Genomic DNA, 8,263 nt, shown 5'->3' with positions numbered 1-8,263 from the left:
CCTCAACGCACAAGCCTACTCATCTTTCGGGTTCTTGGCCCAACTTGATTAATTCATCGACTTTACGGTGTCAAAACGGGCGAGTCAAGTGCAACCCTAAACCACACGGTAATAAACAAAACGGCAAGCCTAGCAAGCTAGAGTACCGAAAGGACGTGCGGGATATAGGCCCGCACGTAATAGAACCCCCGAATTCGGAATTTTTGGTTCCGTACGACCATTGCCTTAGCATTTTGGTGTACCCCGTACCCCTAGACCCGGGCGACTTAACGGCCCGTGACCGTGGGTCGTAAACTGTAAGTGGCGACTCCTTCTCACGGGCGTCCGTCGCGCGTCCCCACGGGAAGGTGGATACTCCCAAACCGCGTTGCATAGGTGCGCGCATGCGTGCCCCGACGAGATTAAATTCGGGTGCGCACAATCTTAATTTTAATTCCAGTATTTTCAAACCACACGGTGAGCACGAGTGGAATAATAACCGAACGCGAACCGATCGAGATTCAATTGTTGTAATTTGTATTTTATTTATTCGTGAGAACAATGTAAGGGTTTATGTTGTACATTTATTCATGTAAAAATCCCGGTAGGGGAGTGGACGGTCGGAGTGTTTCTTCGAATTTACAGTGTCAAAACGTGTAAGATGAGAGGAACTCAATTAAGTGGTAATTAAATTAAAATGGCAAGCCTAGACAAGCTAGAGTACCGATAGGGCGTGCGAGATATAGGCTCGCACGTAACATAACCCCCGAATTCGGAATCTCGAGTTTCGCAGACCATATGCTTTAGCAATTAGGTGTATCCCCGTACCCCTACATCCGGATAACTTGTCGGCCCTCGACCTTCATCGTAAAATGGCAAGTGGCGACTCCTTCTCACGTTCGTCCGTCGCGCGTCCCCGAGAAGGTGGACACTCCCAAGTCATGTTGCATAGGCGCGCGCATGCGTGCCCTAACGAGATTAAAATTCTGGTGCGCACAATGATAATAGGGATTTAGAAAAAAAAATGTTATGTATTTAATGTGCAGAGATTCAATGAGATTTGTTTCAATGGAAAAGCAAGGCAAGTGCCCATAAAAGATAAATAAATTAGGAAAAAAAAAGCGGGATAAGGAGACCCCCAATGATATCCCTAAATAATAGCGCTCCCATATTAAATGACAGATGAGAATGACAATGAAGATTGAAGGGCAAAAGCAGAGAACTCCTCGCCAACCAATCTGAACAGGTATTTCCTTCACAATATACATGGCATACCTGGACCAACAACCCTCAATTAATTGGCTCCGATCGCCTCGAATAAGGGAGAGACATGTGGTGCGAATCTATTCATGCTTAGAACAAGCTTGCAAGCAAATTTCGAATCAACCTCCAACACTACTGTTGAGTTTAGAATTTACCAAAAAAAATAATGTGGCATATTCTCCGAGCATGAATGGAAGTCTCTCATTGTAAGAATATGAGGAGTATACTTTAAATACCCATATTAGTTTACCGCACAAGCATTAATACGGTACGAGGATAACCGTTGGTACAGCCTTAATTGAACCAATGAGCACATGTTCCTGTCTTGTAATTCCTCACCGACCAAAGAAGACTCGGACGCAATCATTGAGAACTCATTGCAAAATTTAATTCACTATTTAACGGGTGCAGTACATCCATACAAGCCTTGTATCAAAATGAAAAAGGTCGCACATTTTATTCCTATCAGCAGGATCTTATGACTTTTACTTTTCCTTTCTTATTTTCTATTAAACACATTTACCTTTTCAGTAATCAAAAATGACTTTTTTTTGTGTGAACTCTGATATTCGGAAATTCAATTGGATCCCGACTAATTCATTCGAGCCGAATCGGTCCACTAAAAAGTAATGCTCTCTTAGTATGAATTTTCTGCATTCACAATAATTCGAATCCGAACTCTTACTTAAGCGGATCAAGCTCCGAATCGCTTGAACCAACCCATATTGGTGAATAATTTTTTTTATAAACGAAATGCATAAATCTAAAGGAGAATATATACGAGATGGAAATATAGAGACAAGGTCAGTCTCATCTGTGAGAGTTAGCACTATCAGGATAGTATGTACAACTTGATAGTATTTTATGTTAGTCCTATATATTTTATATTTCTAAATACTACATAAATATCAAATAATATGTTTTGATACTATGTACTATTTGGGGGCTCTGAGAGTAGCCCCCATTGCCCCCCAAAGGCATCCTAGATATCGAGCAACCTCGAGGAGGCGGTGGAAGTCATCAATTGGGACCCCAATGCCGGGAAGGGGAAGCTCTTCCCGGATTCTTTTCTTCATTTTTTTTTCAAATTTCTTCCCTTTTTTCTGAATTTTCTCTTCTTTTTTTTCATTTTTATATGTATAATTTTGTCCTTACCCCAAAAATAAAAGATTGAGGGTTGTATCGCAAACGTCAAGATTGAATTACTTTAGTCAAGTAAGGGCCACCATTTAAGTTATTGGCCTACTTCAGCAGTCACCATTCTTACAGTAGTCTTAGTTTTTGCCGGGCACCTTAGAAAAATTATAATGCTTAGAAAAATCGTACAATGATTTGTGGGATAAACGCAAGAGAAAAGCCCCATGTTTTTCATGCGTAACATATCTAGTTTTAATTTAATTATTTAGTATTTTAATTCAATTATTTAATAATAAAAATATTTAATATTTGAATAAAAATATTAAATATTTAAATTGAAAATATTAAATGTATTAGTCGCTTATACCAGAATTAGACCGGCCTATCGGACACCAAATCAAAAAGGCACTTCAACTCGGCCTTTTCCCATCTCAGCTACAACTACCTTTTGTCTTTTTCCTTCATTATTGAATCATTATTCGCATGAAAAGATAGGAGCTACCTCCAGAATCAGAGGAAGGGTACGGTTGGAACTTGCTGTCTAGTTATTGTTCTCTTATTATGTTCAAATGTTCATAATGGTGTATATTTATTGTTTAGCTTAATAATATACGTATTATTCAATATTGGGTTAATTGCATCGATAATTTAAAAAATTTCATGAATTTTTCAAGTTGGTTCAAAATATTTTTTTGGTAACTTATTTGTACAAAAAGTTCAAAACCGTTTCAATATACTGTATTCAGTCATGTCGCGCTTGACGCCATTAGCTACAGCTGACATGACAGATATTATGTGTCACTTTTGTTATGTTGGACCAATCATAGTGTGCCACATTATTTAAGAGGATATAAAATCAGAAAAAATCTAATAAAAATACATAAAAAGAAAAAATGGAAAAAATGGAAAAGATAGAAAAAGAATTTTTAAATTTTAAAACTTAATAAATTCAGTTGCCCAAATCTGAAAAAGGATAAAAATAAAAAAAATATATAAAAAATAAAAAAATAAAAGAAAACCCTAAGATCAGGAAGAATGAGAAGGGGGAGAAGGAAGGAGAAGGAAGGAGCGGCGCCAGAGAGGACTAATTGGTGGTGCTGGTGTTGCGGCGGGGCAGTTGGTGAGACCCAAAACGACCTCGAGGGGTGGAGCCCAGCCGGATCCTCCGTTGCTGCGCTTGCGGGAAGGCAGTGCTGCCTATGGGGCGACTGCGGGGGAGGAACAGGGGAGACAATAGAGATGGGGTTAGGGGAGGAGGCGAAGTTGGGGCAAGTACCGCGCTTGAGGTGCTCGGAGGCGGTGCGGGAGGGGTTGGAGGCGGAGAAGACGGAGTCGCAGAGGGAGCACCAGAGCCCCATCCCCATCGTCATCCCCATGTCTGCTTCTTCTCCTTCTTTCTTCCCTTTCTACTTACTCCTCGTACTTGATCTTAGGGTTTTCTTCTTCTTTTTTTAATTTTTTTTAATTTTTATCCTTTTTTTAGAAGAGAAAGAGGGATATTTTTTTTATTTCATTACATTTATTTTAATTTTTAAAGTTTTAAAATTAATTTTTTATTTTCTATATTATTTTCTATTTTTCTGTATTTTTTTATTATTTTATGTATTTTTATTGGACTTGTCAGCACCCCATTTTAGTCCACCGGCTCTAGGATATGACATCAACAAGGCTTCCGACTAGGGTTCCACAACTCTAACAAAAAATGACGACGGCAACATATGGAATTTTGCAGCATACACAATTGATCCCGAAGAGTAAGGCACGAATTATCAATATTCGAACCGAAGGCAGTGGACAAAGGGGAAATCACGTCTCTGTATCATTTTCTTCGGTGAGAACGACTATCTTCGTGGATCCTAGAACTAAGTTCGATATTTTTAGATCAAGGTTTGGTGAGTTGGGGACATTTCAATGCAAAAATCACGTCGAGAGCCCTTTCGAGCAAAAAGATAAAATTCGTGGGAGCTGGGGTGCCCAAACAGTGAATACAGCAGCTCGAGCATGGGATTCGACGCATCATATCATGGTCAATCCTGAACCTAAAAGGGTGAATTCTATATGCTTGACCTAGGAAATCGAGTTAGGTTCAATTTGATGGGTCGTTCATTCCAATATTCAATACAGAGAGAGAGTTATGAATTTTTGAGCGCACCATGCCCGAAACTGTTAAACCGGGACAGACTCTACCAATCGAGGGAGAAAATCCATAAGCAATTCAATTCTTCGCGTCTTCGAGCATGGCCAACGGCATTGGATTCCCAATTCACTGGAGATTCAGAAAATCAAGAAAAAGGGGATGCATTTTTGGCTAGATTAGTACAGAATTAAGGGTCTCTTCACAGATAAGGACCAAATTTTCCGGTTCGGGCCAGCTATTGAAGAAAAATTGTTTCGAGAACTTCCCGAGGTCGAACGATCTTCAAATTTTACAAGGCTGTGCCCAGCTCATGTAGGGATCAAGGAAAAATATCACATAGACCGAAAGGTTCATGAGAAATTCAGGAAAATTCCGGATGTTCGGGTCATCCCATGGACCAATGGTCACAGCTCTGCCCCTCCTGCCTTTTTTTCCCCGCTGCCCCCATTTCCTCTTCTGGTGCTTCTTCTCTTTTCTTTTCTTTTCTTTTTTCGGTGGGTCCAAAAAAAAGAGAAAAAAACCTCCAGCTCACTCTCAGCTGACGCTCCCTTAGCTGGCAACGAAAAAAAAAAACCCTAAGGCTGGAGGGAAAAAAAGAAAGAAAAAGAAAACCCTAGAGGCTCCTCCAGCTCCCTCACGCCGCCTCGAGCTCCTTCCGCTGGACTCCCTCAGCTTGACTCTGATCGGAACGAACCCTCAGCTCAGTCTTCTCTCCCTCTCAACTGACCGGAGCTTTGGTTTTCCCGGAGTCTCTCTCCTTCTCGCGGCCAGGACAACACAGATCGCCGGTGCTCCTCCCTTGCACCCACCGAGTTACTGCCCTACTCGACTTCAGTCTTTGTCGCCACTGCCCTGAAACCTTCAGCTGCCTCTCACTTTTCTCTCTCAACACCGTCGACTTCTTCTCGAGAGCTAAGTTTTCTTCCCGTTCCCTCTATACTCTGGGCAGCATTGGGTTGTAGCCTTAAGAGATTTGTTTTAATCATCTTTACCTCACGAAATGAATTGCCTTCATGTCTAGATGTTTTAAGGACACCTTCCCTTTGCTTCTAATGTCGTTTTGATCTCGTTAAAGTAGATTTCGTGTACTTACTGTGACACCCGAGTGCATGGCTGAGATGCAAGTTAAAGTTTTCTACTCGATTTATGGTCATTGCATTTGATTTTGTTGGGATGAGATGGTACTAGAACTACGGACTGAGTAGAGTGATGATTCATGGGTCAATATTAGCATGTTTGGCATGATTTTGATGATTCAATGTTGCATGTAAGTATGTGGCTGAGTTACATGCTGACACTTCGATTGATTTTGGGTCAATCCATACGATCTTGATGACTCCAGAACATATATCTCATGTAAGCTGAGTTGTGTGCATTCTCTTGATCACTTTGAGTATGTTTGACATGGTTTTGATGAGAACGCGTTACGTTTAATGTATGGGCTGAGCTGATTGGCCGCATTTGAGGGATCAGAGCGCATTTCTTTGATCTTGTTAATCCAAGAATATGTCCAATATAAGAGCTGATTTGTGTAGCTGTTATTTTCTTCGATTTAGGATTTTTTTGCATGAGTTTGATGACGCCCGAATGTGTAGCTCAATGGGATGTGCTAAGCGGTGATATTTCCTTGAATGCAGAGAATGAATGACACGAAGAATGGCCGAGACGAGGGATGGCCATTCATGTGGTTGACTTGGAGATGGGTTCATGATATTATTTAGTGAATTTTATGCGACTTGAGATGTTTTATTCGAGTTCGATAAGTTATCATCATGTCCGATTTTGTAGCTGATCTATAAGTAGAGGTTTGTTGGTCCCATTGTGGCTTGAAGTGAATGTTATATCATCTCTTCGGGGGTTGTTTTTCCATGTTTGGTTACGGGATGTCGATTATAGTCGAAGGAATATAATTTTTGTTGATTTCAAGCTGATTTTGCCCTAGTGACAGTTCTGATCCGAATTTAGTGTCATAGGCTTTTGAGCTTCAGTTCAATTTGAAAAAAGACACTTGATCTAGTAGCAGGCTGATTGGCTGGCATGATTTATTCGGTGTCTTTGAAAGTTATTAAATAAAGATTGATGTCATCCATTGGTCGTCCATGAGCATGCATTCCTTGGCTTCATTTTGCTTACGCCTAGCAGCATTTTACTTGGATAGGATCTCTTCTATTTATGTGCCATTTGCCTCCCAAATTATAGGAGTGATCTTGTGATGCTATGTTCTTGCCTTGGAAGTCTTGTTTTCACAGTAAGCGCTCCTCGTTGTGTTCTTCTTCTTCCGTACTCCCCTCGCATTTGTTTCTTGTCTTGCATGTCTCACGAGAGGAGAAGAAAGGGGAGATATAAGAAGATATTTGGCCAATGCCGATGGAGCTCCAAGACGTGGAGACTTACCTAGGCTTAGGTTGAGTCTCGACTTGAAGGCCGCCCCGGTCCGTGGTAGTCAAGGATCTTTCGAGCTAGCTCATCCTGAGAATCTCTTGGAATCAGGTATAAATCTCCATCTTAGTAACATGCGATAGGTCTTTCGATGTTCGATGAGTGAATTCGATGAGCTTGACATGATTGTGTGCCCGTGATTTGTGTGTCTGGATGTTTCCTTGATAATTTAATTAAAATCTCACACGAATTTGGATTAATCATATAAACTCAGTTTAAAAATTGAATTTAAATTCAAGATAGTCGAGAATTAGAGTTTTTGTCGGACGGTCCACCAATGACTGGCTCGATGGCTCGAAACTCGCAAACTAAAGCATTCGGCATATTTTAATTAAAGTCAATAATTCCACGTACGGGGAAAGAGACGTGTAATTGGGCTAAATAAATCACTCGGCTTTAAGCAAAATGCATAAATTGATAAATTATCGGTAACCACGTCGATAATTTAAGAACAAGTTCTTCTGTCATAAAATGCAGAATTTGACTAACTGTGCATTCGGCATAATCAAACACGGGTAAATAGGCAAAATTGGATAAATTTTGGGTTTTTAGGCGAAAACATTTTTGTCATAATTTGTAAAAGCCACATCGTCATGGTACAGAATAATTTAAATATAACTCACACATTCGAAACTTGACTACAGACGTCTTGTCTATCGGGTCCATTTAAAATAATGCCGAATGCTACATACCCTATCCATCAATCTATTTGTTTATTTTAGGGTAGGATTTGTATGTCAAGATACCCCGGATAATAATTGATTAACTCACGTAAATTCGACAATAACAAAATCTCATTGTTTGTTTATTTAAGCTTACTCGTTACATTTTTGCACTTGTTTGTTATGCGGATCGAGCCCGATCCTTTAGGACTCGATTCACACTGGGTCCAACGCCCATAATCGTCGATCACGGGGTCCAATGCCCCCATACACCGAGTGCGCATTTAATTTAATTTTCGGTCTTTTTCAAAACCACACGGTGAGCATGAGTGAAATAATGGCCGAATGCGAACCGACCGGGATTTAGTCATTGTAGCTTGTCTTTTATTTATTTGAGAGAACAATGTAAGGTTTTATATTATACATATATTCATGTAAAATCCCGGTCGGAGAGTGGACGGTCAGAGTGTTTCTTCGAATTTACGGTGTCAAAACGCATAAGATGAGCGAAACTTAACTAAGTGGTAATTAAATTAAAATGGCAAGTCTAAACAAGCTAGAGTACCGAAAGGGTGTGTGGGATATAGGCTCATACGTAATAGAACCCCCGAATTCGGAACTTTCGGTTCCGTACAGACCATATGCC

This window comes from Punica granatum, chromosome 4 (assembly GCF_007655135.1).
Source record: "Punica granatum isolate Tunisia-2019 chromosome 4, ASM765513v2, whole genome shotgun sequence".
NCBI lineage: Eukaryota > Viridiplantae > Streptophyta > Magnoliopsida > Myrtales > Lythraceae > Punica > Punica granatum.
The sequence above is the reverse complement of the archived record's forward strand: the minus strand, read 5'-3'. Positions refer to the sequence as shown.